The following is a 14,375-nucleotide window of genomic DNA, read 5'->3' as shown; positions in this document are numbered from 1 at the left end:
TCGTGTGCTCTGATTTTGAGTGACTGATTGTTTACAGCCGGTTGTGCTAATTTCGCAAACTCGCCATTTTTCCCTGTGCACTTTCTGCAAAGCAGTGCCTAGTTAAATGTGCTTGGAGAAAATTCGGAACGAAGGAAAGTGTGTAGACTTTAGGTGCAGTGACTCAATACTGCACCCAATACCCTCTTCAAACCCAGAAAACTAGGAATGGGAAGGTAAAATAAAGCCGCTATGTGCAATAATGAATGAACTCTTGGGTTTTGTCACTGCCTTATAAATCTGAGAAACAAACAAGACCGCTACTCTTGTCGAGTTACCATTAATGTGCTGTGACCTACATTTCCGCGTGAAAGAACACCACATCTTCTACCATTACGGATTCTTGCCATCATCCAACCAGTTATCACGGGTGAACATCTAGAATTAGGATATTGCTGGAGTACATTGCAGGTCCTGTTACATTTCACGTGCATTATGTCTGTCCCCCTTTTTTTGTTGTTTTTTTTTGTGCATATTTATATAGCGCGAACTCGACCCGAAGGTATTGGAGCGCTTTTCACGAGCACCGTATTTACATTACACATTCAGGCACGGGGAGATTAAGTGATTTGCCCAGAATCACAGGATGTGGACGCGACCCTGAGGCTCGAACCTTGGTTTTGGCCTGCCAGGTTTTCAGTACCCATCCTCAGGTTCCTTCCCTCAACCGTATCACCCAAGGAAGGTGAAAAAATCAATCCCTGTAGTGGTGCCCACCCATGGGTACATGCTTGGCATGCTGGTGCTTTTTTTCAGGCAATCTGTGTGCGCATTTCAATGTTGCAGAAAGGGCCTCCTTCTGTCCTGAGCTGTCTGTGCCTTATTGTGTCATCCAGGTGATCACGCTGTGCTTGGGCCTTGGTGGATCTAGTGGGGGTGGGACTGATTTTGGCTGATCTTTTTGAACTCTTGTGAGCACTGGTGGGGATCGCTTTGGAATAAGCACTAGTTTGCCTAAAATAGACGCTGATTAGCATCCATTTCTACCTCTCAGTCTAATTAGAAGAAAGCTGTTTAAGATTGCAATGGTGTCCTGTAAGAGGAAGGCAGTTTCACTGATTTGTCTTTATAAATTCTATTTTGTGTTGTAACTCGCAGCAAAAGGCAACCCAACATTATAGCACATGTAAGGAAATGAGGGGGTGACAATCGAATGGCGTCTGTGCCACTGGTCATGGTGAGGAAACGTTAACTGAGAGGGATACTTTTCATGCAGCAAGTATCTCTAGGACAGACACACAGGCATCTGAACCCTTTTTTCAGGTTGAAACCTACCAGACAGTGCTCTACCACACCATGCATACTCAACTCACATCACTCAGCTCCACCACAGCATCACTCAGCACCACCACATCATCACTCAGCGCCACTACAGTGTCACTCAGCACCACTTCAGCGCCTCAATATCACTCAGCACCACCACAGCATCACTCAGCGCCACCTCAGCATCACTCAGAGCCGCCCCAGCATCACTCAGTGCCACCACAGCATCACTCAGCATCACCTCAGCATCACTCTGCGCCACCCCAGCATCACTCAGCGCCTACAGCATTACTCAAGGCCACCACAGCATCACTCAGCGCCACTACAGTGTCACTCAGCGCCACCTCAGCGCCTCCTCAACATTACTCAGCACCACCACAGCATCACTCAGCGCCACTACAGTGTCACTCAGCGCCACCTCAGCGCCTCCTCAACATCACTCAGCACCACCACAGCATCACTCAGTACCACCTCAGCATCTCTCAGCACCACCATAGCATCACTGAGCGCAACCACAGCATCACTGAGCGCAACCACAGCATCACTGAGCGTCACCACAGCATCACTCAGCGCCACCACAGCATCACTCAGAGCCACCTCAGAATCACTCAGCGCCACAACAGCATCAGTCAGCGCCACCTCAGCATCAATTCAATTCAGCACCAACGCAGCACCACTTCAGCATTAGCACCACCTCAGCATCAGTGCAGCACCACCTCAGCACAGCATCATCTCAGCAGCACTCAGCACCACCTGAGCACCAGTTCTGCGACCCCCTGAGCACACGTGCAGCACCACCACCTCCACATGACTCGGCACCACGGCATCAGTCAGCACCACCTCGGCATCACTCGGCACCACCTCAGTATCACTCAGCATCACCTGAGCATCACCTCTGCACCAGTCACCACCACCAACTCAACATCACTCAGCACCAGCTCAGTCTGCTCTCAGAATCTGGCATCTGTTGATTCTCCTCTAGCGTCCGTCCACTGCTAGTGTTATAATACAAGTACTATTTCCCAACCTTTACCCTCCCGTTGTTTATGCCCCCAATAACAACAAAAACACTATAACAAACAACCATTGGAACAGGCAGAAAGAAGTTGCCAGCATTGCAAGCATAAAAGAAAACTGAGGACTTTTTTTTATTGTAAATACTTTTTTTAATATGGTCGTTCAGTTGTACATAGTGCCTGCTTGGTCATATATAAGGTAACAAAAATGCTTCTGACACTTTTTTATCATAACTTGTCAACATGCTGCACAGCAGTCACGCTTCTATACAGCATACCTTAAAGAAATTGGCAAAGTCAATATCTCTGGCTCAATACTTATGAGGTCCCAAAGGCAAGACCTATTGGCTATGCCAATGCTTGTTATTAAATGACTGTCACGTGACCTGGGACCACTGTATCTAGTCCTGAGGGGGAAACACTCGGGGCACTCCTCCCTCTGATGCGAGGTCGGAACGCTCCACTCTGTGCATCCGTTACGTCAGGGGTGCAACATCACATTCCTCTCCAAAATAATTGTTTAGCAAAACATGAGTCCGCATTAACTATAGGGGATAACCAAACTCACAATGTCCAAAATAATTAGAACAGTCTTACATGAAGTAGTCCTTCAGTTTACAGGTTGGCTCAGGGTTTCGTCGGAACCGATACTGGGAACTTCCACGCCCACTCACTTCTTCCTCTGCCTCGCCATTCTGAGCAGGACTTGGGACTCCCGAAGGGCTCTCCGACTCTTCGGCGTCACCGGCCCCGGAAGTGTCAGCGTCCGGAGTTAGTTTGGTGTCTTGATTGCAACTTCGTCGAGGAGGTTCAGCAGCCGCTCCAGGGGGAATCTCTTCCTGCTGAGCATCTGCAGAAGGCCTGTTTGCGTTCACTGAATCACCGGCCGGTGATGGAGCCGTTGACAAGTGAAATTTCTTAAAATGGGAGATGTTCTGAGTTACTGTTTCGCCACATCGTCTGGCCGTCACTCTCGTACCCTTCACATGAACTACAGTCCTTGGGTGCCTTTAGTAGGGGAGACTGAATTTGCAGCCGGCCATGCGGTTCTTGAGTAGAACTTTGTCACCCCGTTCCAGGTGTACCTGCTGGGATCCCTGATGCTGACCGACTCGAGCATACACTCGCCGTCTCTGGTCATCTATTCTCTGGTTGTCCGGGGCTGTTGGGCACCACTGGGGGTGATGAGGAATTGAGTCGGTGATGACCCGCCCCATTGACAGATGTCCTAGAGCCAGACCAGTGGTGGTGTGAGGAGTTTGCCGACAATTACGCAGGAACCTGAAAAGAGCTAACTCCATAGGCTGATAGCGTTCATGGGCTATGTGAATCACCTTATTCAATGTTCGCATGAATCTCTCTACCTCCCCATTGGCCTGCGGCCAGCGAGGGGTGATTCTCCGGTGTTGAAATCCCAGGGAGGTTAAGTATGTGGCAATCTCTTGCCCCTGGAATGGAGGTCCGTTGTCGGTTTTCAGTTCTTGAAATATGCCGGGAGTTGCTATTACTTTCTCCAATTTTGGGATTATTTCACCGCACTCAGCGTGTTGACGATTTCCACCTCCAGATACTTGGAGTAGTCGTCGAAGGCCACAAAGGTGTGTCTCCCATCCGGAAGACTTCCAAAATCAAGGCTGACACTCGCCCAGGGGCGTGGGGGTCTCGGCGCTGTGATCACGGGAGCGGGCTTGGGAGCTTCTCCAGTCACCTGGCACCACTGGCACTCACAAACAGCAGCTTCCACAAGTTTGTCATCAGCGGAAACCATACTTTTGTTCGTAATCTTGACTTGGTTTTGACCATTCCTTGATGACCACTGTGGGCCAGCTGGATCAGTCGGGCAGTCAGAGATGAGGGGATTACCAGCCGATGTCCTCGGATGAGACATCCTGTGGGGTCTTCCGTTAGTTCCTCTCGGATGTGGTATAAACTTTCCAGGATCCGTCACGCCTCCGCCATGAGTATCTTCCATTTTTCTCTGGCTCTGTGCCAGTTTCCATACTTCACAACTAGTTTGGCTCTCTGCAGGCACTCATCTTTGTCGGTTTCCTCCCTCAGGGTGTTCATGGAGAGAGGGCACGATCTGGCTGTGATGCATCGGACATACTCTTCCGTGTCTGCAGCATATTCTTCCTCTTGAGCGGTGGCCTCTCTCGGATGCCGAGATAGATAGTCTGCTGGGTTGCGACTCCCTGGCTGGTACTCGACTCAACAGTTGTAGTTCTGGAGTTGCAGCATCCATTTCTCGATCCGGGGAGGAGGCTTCCACGATGTGCCTGAGAAAAGGGATAGGAGGGGCTTGTGGTCCGTGGCCACCATAAACGGCTTGCCATACACGTAGAGGTGAAAGTGGCGACACCCCCAATGTATTGCGATGGCCTCTTTTTCAATTTGTGAATACCATTGTTCTGTGTCGGTAAGTGAGCGGCTCGCAAATGCCACCGGGGCCCAATCTTCTTCGGCATGACGGCGTTGCATCAGTACTGCTTCCAATCCTTTAGGACCGGCGTCCACCACAACCAGTGTCATCTTTTGTGGGTCAAGCAATGCTAGGGTTGTAGCCGCCGACAGCGCCTCCTTGATACTCTGAAATGCCTTGGCCTGTGCTTCAGCCCACATCCTTGGTTAGATCCCTTAAAGGTTGAGTGAGGGCCGTGAGGTCTCGCATGAATCGCCCACAGTAATTCACCATTCCAGAGAAAACTGCGGACTTCGGTGACATTGGCTGGGGCTGGCGCATTCTTGATGTCACAGACTTTGTCCGGGTCTGGATTCACCCCTTCCGCCGAGAAAGTGTAACCAAAGAACTGGAGTTTGGTCTTAAGGAACTCACATTTTTCTCTATGCAGTGTGAGTCCAGCATCTCAAATCCTCTGGAGTACCTGAGTTAGACGTGCATTGTGCTCGGAGATGGACTTGGCATGCACCATGATGTCATCGCTCACATTGACTCCTGGAATGTCCATGATCAACTCGTGGATCACATTTTGAAAAACATCTGCTGCACTGGATACCCCAAAACTCAGGCGAGTGTATCGGTGGAGTCCGACATGGGTAGAAAATGTTGTGATATTCCTGGAGGCTTGGTCCAGGACGAGCGGGTGATACCCAGACCGCAGGTCAAGCTTCGAAAACCAACACGATCAGGTCGTCAATGGTCGGGGTAATGAGGCACTCCCTTTTGATGGCGACATTGGGCAGTCTCATGTCGACACATATTCTCACAGCCCCAGGTTGTTTGGGTTTGCGAGTGACGACAATTGGGGAGGCCCATGGCGTGGATTCCGTCACTTTTTCGATTATGCCAGCCTGTTCTAGCTTGATCAGTTCTTGCTCCGTAGAGCCACAGGTCGCACAGTGGGGTCTATGTGGAGGTGTATTTCTTTTCCTTTGTACTTTCTGATCCCCTCGAATACAGACGCAAACTCTGTGAGGATGTGGTGGACAGATTCCTGATGAATACCAAACGTGAGTCACGATGCCGAGGTCTTCCAATGCACGGCATCCTAAGAGCATGCCCTGTCCATCTTCAGTTACGTACACCATTGTGCTGACTGATCTGGCCTCATGCGTCACCGTCGTCTTGAACTTGCCTCGCATCCTCAGCGGCTTGTCTTGACCATAGACGAAGACTGTGATTACCGTTGGCTGCAGCGGGAGCGCCAGGTGCATGGTTTCGTATAGGGTGGCGGACATTATATTGATGGTGGCTCCCGTATCCACCACGGCTGTGATATCATGGTGACCGACTTGAATGTGGCACTGAGGAAGCCGTCTGCATCGATGTGTCGCTGCTCCGATCATGTGCACTTTATGTACCGCCCGTTCTTCCTCCTGGTCGTCATCCATGTCGCTGTTTTCAACATCTCCTTCAGGCACTAAGTTAACCGTTGTCTCGGGTTTCCGGTATCTCTTCGAGCGGCAAGCCTTTTCAAAGTGGTTGAACCTGCCACGTTCGATGCATAGCTTGCTTGCCTCTCGCCGGACATTCAGCGGCCTTGTGAGGTGGTCCCCCGCAATAGCCACAATTCCGCTGGTTCCCCTGCGGGTTACTCGCTGGTTCCCTCATGTTGAGCCGATGGGTGGTCTTTGTCGTGACAGCGTTCACAGGTTCCACCTTGACAGGCGATTGTAGGGCCGCTTCCATATTAGCCGCCCTGGCTTTCGATAATTCTTTGTAGCGCCCTAGGGTCAGGATATCCATCAGTGATTTACCCGATTCTCCCAAGATGTGCTCACGAAGTTTTGCAGAGGCACAACCCTGTATTATTTGCCCCCTGATCTCTTCCGTTTCGTCTCTGAACCCACACGTGGATGCCAGGTTTTTGAGCCGTGCATGGAATGTGTCAAGCGATTCTATGGGTAGTTGTCTGGCCTGGCGGAAAATGAAACGCTCATAGTCCTGATTGGCCATCGGTTCAAAGTAGCCTGTGAGGGAATTGATGAGGGTGTGATGAGTCTTGGGCGTAGCTTCTACGAGTGACTTCATAATGTCCTTACCCTCAAGGTGAAGTAGCATCGCTCTCTTTTGGTCCTTGTGGACCTTTGTGGCTTCAAAGAAGATAAGTAGGCGCTCCACCCACTCCTTCCATTTGGGTGCTTGAGCTGATGGGGGTCCTTCCACCACGATGGGTTCTATTGGTGAAATTGTAGACATCTTGATCGCCTGTATGGCAGCTCACTGAGGGGTAGCTGTGAGGTGCGCAATTGGCACTCCTTTTTTTGTTTTTTTGTTGTTTTGTTTTTTGCTGCGAGGTACACAATGGGCACTCCCTTTTGGTCCAGTAATTTTGCCACTCCTCCACTTCAGCAGGGATCGCCGTCCCCCTTCACACAGGTGCACTGGGATCCGTAGAAGCTGCTGTGCTGATGCGTGGGCCTTGTGCAGGCCGATGACGCCTCATGGGCCCAGGAGACTCTAGCGCGCATGCGCCCTGTCCGCGACCATGTGCGGATGCAGAGCAGGACGTGCGTGCCGATGGGAGCCACCGGAACTCACCCGGGAAGTCCAGCGTTGCTCTTGCAGGCTCCACGGAGCAGATCATAGCGCCGGCTGCAGTGCAGGAGTGCCGGGGCACGAGCACCGTCGCCAGTGTGATGTCGGTGGTACGGTCCCACCGCTAGTCAGGCCCGGTAAATGGTGGGGATACGCAGCGCACTTGATAATAATCATTTGGAGCCAGGAGTGTGTTGCTTTCGGCCACTGCGTACATGCGTCCTCTGACATCACGTCCGCGGCAGTCCTTTTTATTAAATGACTGTCACGTGACCTGGGAGCACTCTATCTGGTCAGGTCCTGAGGGGGAAACACTCTGGGCACTCCTCCCTCTGATGCAAGGTCGGAACGCCCCACTGAGCGCATCCGTTACGTCACGGGTGTGACATCACAGGCACCTATTTTGAGCATACCGAGCAAGGTCTTTGATTGGAGGAGCTCCTTGCGTATAGCTGCCAAGGTACAGATTGGTTATGTGTGACATTTTCATAATTTTAGTGCAATTATGAGTGACATTCAATGGCTATGAGTAACACTTTCTGCGAACAGTGTAATGTCACCCACACTTAGTAGCATGGCACAGCCCAAAGCCTAGGTCGGACACCTGTTGCCAGGTGGGTGGCAGAGAAACAATAAATTAAACAAAGATTCCCTGCCTTAGCCAGCCTGCACTGACCCGGACCGGGCCTCTTGGCTCCTCCGTGGCTGGCAATCAATCAAATTAATGGCATACATAGCAGCCATAGTTTCAGCGTACTTATGAGTGACATTCTATGACTAAATGCGTGACACTTAGATGCTTTCCTGAAACGAAAATCATGCAATAAAGTCCATGAAAGCAGACAAACATCAGAAATTACACCCATTTGAGCAACAAGAAACTCGAACTCTGTAGCAGGTGCTTTTAAACCTATTATTTCTAAAACAAATCAGTACCCTGAGTCCACCCCAACCACAGCTCTAGGTGCAGCTGAATCACAAGTAACAAAGGGATATCTGTGACAAAAGCAGCAACCCACTGAGCTATCCACACAAACTAGAGTTCTGTAATATGGTGGTAGGCTTTCTTTGCAACAGCTTTCTTGAGAACTGTGCCTTTTTGTTTTTGTAAACAAATTTTATTCGTCAAAGACACATTCAGCAAAGCTCTGTGGCCCAGAGACTTCAACCACATCAAGAGACAACATACCAGCTTTGACATTTTTCTCATGAAATATCATATAACGACTAAAAAACAGACATGCAGAACCAAGGCAGTCCCCTCCCTTAAAAAAACATAGAGAACTGTGCCTTTTAAAGACACTAAACACCTCCTCTCACCATGACCGGACACAAACTAATGAATTTAGGCTCCTTGACGAGGAAAACTAAGTGGTAGCACAAATTAGTATTTCTGAATTGTATGGTAGATAAGCATTGGCATAGCCAATAGGTCTCGCCTTTGGGACCTTATAAGTATTTAGTTATGCAGCACAATATCCTTACTGCAACAACATTAACTGTTGCGTGGCTAAACACTTATAAGGTCCCAAAGGCAAGACCTATTGGCTATGCCAATGCTTGTTCTAGTTTTGCGACAGTTTTTTTGGTTTTCGAATTCTGGTCACGCTACTGTCCGTGCAACTTCCCTACTTGGGCCTGGATGGAACCGAGGGCCAGAAACCGTGCCTCTTGACAAATATGCTGCCCTTAACCTCTTTTGGCTCCCATTAATCTAAAATAATTCAGCTTCTTCCATAGTTTTCCCTAGTAGCAACTCCCTAAGTCCGGGGATTGTAAAATACCCACTCTGGTGTTGCCAAGAGGCAGTCACTCAGGGCTTGACACCCGGTCTCTGAAACCAGTGCATGTGTGGGCTGCTCCTCTGTGGCAAGTGGGTGGATGCTGCTGGGTGTTATACTGACTGCTTGTGATGCGGTAATTATATATGTTTTAATCTAGTAACATAAATTATTTTCTTTTAGTCATAAAATTACACGCATACACCTTTTTCAGCTGGAATCGAGTGCTACGTTTTGTAATCACTTTCTGTAAAGAGACATATCTGTAGAATGCTGCTGGGACTCCCCTCCCCGACCTTCTTATACTGAGACTTCCAGCTATGTGAACTGTACGTCGGCTATACAGTGCCCTCCCATTTCTGTACTGTATACGTTCGGGGAGTCGAGTCCCCTCCCTTCCTTCTCTCCTGTATATGGATAAACAGATGCCCGGGATTCTGAGGAATATGTAAATAACTGTGATATGATTTCGAACTACGTCCAGCAAACGCAACGTTACGTGTATTTACTATAAACAATGTTGTTGTGTGTTGTCATTTGAAGTTGGCACAAGTGCTCTCGCCCTCGTGTCTTCTTCAAATGTGATCTCGCATGTGATTTATTGTTTTAAATCAGCACGGGGATATAGACATGGCGGGTGGCGGTTGAGGATTATTCGTAACTGTACCTGCCTGTGTTTTGTTCATTAAAACGATGCTCTGCACTGGATTGGTGTTTTCTCTTCTTTCTTCTGGATTCACTGGTGTCTACGGCTTGCATTACACTGGCGACGATTGGGGAACGTTTCCCACGTTACACGTTGAAACTATTAGAATATTTTTTTTCTTTTTGGAGGTTTCTGAAAACCAGTGCTGATTGGAGAACTTCCTCTTTCAGACTCGGCGAGCTATTGGGAGTTGAATGATGTGACAAGCAACGTCGTCAGCACGTCAGCGGTTTTAATTGGAGAATTGTCCGTATTTCGAGGAAATAGATGCGTACTGGCATTCAGAAAGACGTTGTGCAGTTGGTCAGTGCTTCATCCTCTGTTCTACTATTGGCTAATGAACAAGGAGGAGTAGCACATTCCACCAAGCTCAGCTGTTCACAAATTGAGGTTGCTGGGCATAGCCGGTTTACGCACCATAGGCGGAATAATAAATCCCAGCTTGTTATCGTCAAAGGAATCATTTCTTCACAGCGCGATCACTGGGTGAGCCTCATATCAGTTTCGTGTGCTTTCTTTCTTCTGTGACACACACACATTGTTTCTTTAGTTTTTATATTATCTAAAAGTTGTTTTTACAGTTGTGCCTTGACAGTTACGAATTAGTAAACACCAATGTCTGGTATTCAACCTCCTCCATCCTTTCGCTCATTGCCTGGTGATCCCCAAGTGGAATGGGACATAATGGAACCAATGTTTCTTGCTTATGTTGAAGTTTTGGAGGAGGAGGAATGCGAAGCAGACAGGAAACTAGCTTTATTAAAACACTGTCTTGGAGGAATAGCCCTCAAAGAATATAAAAACTTACCTCCTTTGCCCAGCACGTCTGGTCTCGATGTGTACCAAATTGCAGCTAAACAACTTTTCATTTGTTATGGAAAAAAAATTAACATGGTTATGGAAAGATTCAAATTTTATTCAAGGAAGCAAAAACCTAATGAATCCATTGACACTTATGTATCAGCCTTGAGGTCCTTAGCGGTTACATGTGATTTTGAACATATTAACTATGACCGAGTTTTAAGAGATCAAATTCTCATGCGTACTAACAACAAAAAAATACAAGAAAGGTTGTGGACCAGTTCAGATATGTCTCTTAATGCTGCTATAGAAATAGCAAAGTCCATTGAACATTCAGAAAAGTTTGTTGATGAAATCAGATCCAATGATAACAGTAAAATACATGTTGTTAACAAGGAAAATGACAAACAAAAAAAATTTACAACCCAAAGGAATGAAAATTATCAACAAAAAAAGGAAACCAGAAACAGATGGCAAAAACATGACACCAGATGGAACAATATTTAATGTTTCAGATGCGGTAGTAGTTATCACCTAGGAAATTCAAAGGCATGTCCTGCCCTAGATAAAGTGTGTGCTAGATGTAACAAAAAAGGGCATTTTCCCAAGGTTTGTAGGTCAGCCCCAAGAAGAGTCAATGTTATACAAGAACATGAAGAGCCATGTGATAATGATTATGATGAAAATACTATACTTAGTGTGACTAAAGAGATAAGCACTGCAAAATTTCCTTCATATAATGTTATTATTAATGGAATTTCTACAAAAGTACTTGTAGATTGATGCTCCTGGTACACTATTCTGCCTCATGCTCTTGTTTTTTCTAATTGTCCTAATATGGAACTCATACATCCTGATATTTCACCAAGTGGTTATACTGGTCATAAACTGGAACTCATTGGGTATTTCATTGCTGAATTAATCTTTCATGAGTGCAGCACATGTGGGTAAATGTATGTTACTAAAGTAGGGCAATCGCTCCAAGGTTGGCCACATCAGGAAAAACTAGGAATCAAATTAGATCCTAATGCTGATCCTCCTGTATATTCTGTCGATACAATTACCAAGAAACCAGATTTGATTAAGCCTAATGACTCTTTATTAAATTCTAAAATAAAAAATGATTTTCCTACATTATTTAGTGACAAACTTGGTGAATACAAAGGCTTTAAACATCGCATAAAAGTACATGCTAATGCCATACCGGTACCCCATAAGGTAAGGAATGTTCCTTTGTCCTATAGGAACAAACTGAAAGAAATGCTCCATGATATGTGTTCTAAGAAAATAATTGAACTGATAGAGTCATCTCTTGGGTTTCTCCAGTTATCATTTCAATTAAATCGGGTGGAGATCTCCGTTTGTGCATAGACTTACACAGTCTTAACAATGCTATCTGTGTGGACTCTCATCCTCTTCCCAACCTACATGACATGGTTTCAACATTGGCTGATGCACGTGTATTTTCCTTTCTTGAACTTTCTAGCGCTTATCACCAAGTGCTTCTCCATGAAGAATCTAAAGATTTGACTGTGTTTTAAACACCAGAGGGTCTGTACAGATTTTGCAGGATGCCCTTTGGTTTGGCTAGTGCAGCTTCTGTCTTCCAAAGGCTAATGAAAGAAACCCTTGACTGTCTTACTGGAGCCATAGCATTTCAAGACGATATTTTAGTCTTTGGCAAAAATGAGGATGAACATGACCACAATTTAAAGGAAGTCCTAATTGCTTAATCAAACAAGGGTCTAACACTCCGTGCAGATTCAAAAGACAAGAAGTGGAATACTTAGGACACAGTATCAGCGGAGATGGAATTAAACCTAAAATGTCACATTTGGAGAATATCAGGAAAGCTCCTATTCCTGAAAACAAGGAAAAATTGGTTGCTTTTTTGGGCTTAGTGGAGTTCTATGCCAAGTTTATTCCCAATTATGCAACCGTAATTGAACCATTTTGAAATCTGTTTAAAAAAAAAAAGTGAAGTTCAATTGGACTGATGTTATGACTGTAATGTTCCTTTCGTGCATGGAATCAGATAGTGTTGATACTGACGAATGTGAAGTGGCACACGTTGTGCGTGATGTGAATGTGTTGATCAATGACAATCCCATTATTCAGGAGCAATTGTGGAATGAAGAAATGGAGAAGGATCAGGAACGTAAAGAAGTGAAGAAGTTCATACTAGAAGGTTGGCCGTAAGAGAGGAAGCTTATAGGAAGTTTGGTTTGTTATTCCAAGGTTCGTGATGAATTGGCTATAGAGAATGAAATAATTCTATGGGGGGATACATTTATTCCTCCTCTTGGTCTCCGGAAGATGTTTGTTGACATCGCTCATGAAGGGCATTTTGGCATTTCTATCACCAGGAGACGCTTGAAGGATAGCTTTTGGTGGCCAGGCATAGATTCATATGTTGAACATCATGTGAGGTTTTGTTATTTGCGTGCCAATAGTGATAAATCAGCTAAAGCTTTAAATGCTACCCCACAACCCGTGGATTTACCTGCCGCACCTTGGAGCAAATTAGGCATTGACATAATTGGTCCGTTTAGTATTTTACCGCATCAACAATCTTTTTGTATTGTGCTAATGGATTATTTTTCAAAATGGCCTGAGATTAAGATGGTCAGAGAGGTTACTTCTGAAGCCATTATACTATTTTTAGATGATATTTTCTGTAGGGAAGGGATTCCTCAGGAACTTGTTACTGACAACGGACCACAGTTCGTTAGTAAACAGATGGAAGATTATTTTATTAGGTGTGGTATTACTCTCAAAAGGATTGTAGTTTTCCACTTAGAATCAAATGGTCAAATTGAGAGATTTAACAGGGTTGTTAAGGAGGCCATTTAGTTAGCAATCAAAGGTGGATTGTGTTGGAACAAAGCTTTACAATCCATGTTATCTTATAGAACATCACCCAATGCAGTTACTTTGTTAAGTCCATTTGAGTTATTGAGAGGTCTCAAACCTAGTGCAAAACTTGTTCCATGGTGGCTGAAAAATAAGAACAAAACACAAGCAGATTTTGCTGAGATAGACTTCAAGAAAATTTGTCGTAAAATGGATGCTTACAAAATCAAAATGAAAGATAATCTGTTAAAGAACAGAACTGTCAGGAATGTTTTTGTTCAGGTTGAGGAGTTGGTACGGTTAAAGAAAGGTTGCTCGGTACGTAAGGGATTATCCAACTGGTCGGATCCTGTGCATGTAGTCGAAGTGTTTAAGAATGCTGTACGAGTGGAGGATGGAAGTGTTTGGAATTTTAATAGAGTCTCACCTTATAAAGGTAAAAAAGGTTTTAGTGATAACACTTCTTCCAATGTATTTCTGGATGTGAATGAAAGTTCTGTGAGCAATTCAGGTACAGAATTACCTATTGAGAGGTTACTTCTGAAGCCATTATACTATTTTTAGATGATATTTTCTGTAGGGCAAGGGATTCCTCAGGAACTTGTTACTGACAACGGACCACAGTTCGTTAGTAAACAGATGGAAGATTATTTGATTAGGTGTGGTATTACTCTCAAAAGGATTGCAGTTTTCCACTCAGAAGCAAATGGTCAAATTGAGAGATTTAACAGGGTTGTTAAGGAGGCCATTTAGTTAGCAGTCAAAGGTGGATTGTGTTGGAACATAGCTTTACAATCCATGTTATCTTATAGAACCTCACCCAATGCAGTTACTTTGTTAAGTCCATTTGAGTTATTGAGAGGTCTCAAACCTAGTGCAAAACTTGTTCCATGGTGGCTGAAAAATAAGAACAAAACACA

The sequence above is a fragment of the Triturus cristatus genome, chromosome 2_2 (assembly GCF_964204655.1).
Source record: "Triturus cristatus chromosome 2_2, aTriCri1.1, whole genome shotgun sequence".
Classification (NCBI taxonomy): Eukaryota; Metazoa; Chordata; class Amphibia; order Caudata; family Salamandridae; genus Triturus; species Triturus cristatus.
This window is presented reverse-complemented; position numbering follows the sequence as displayed.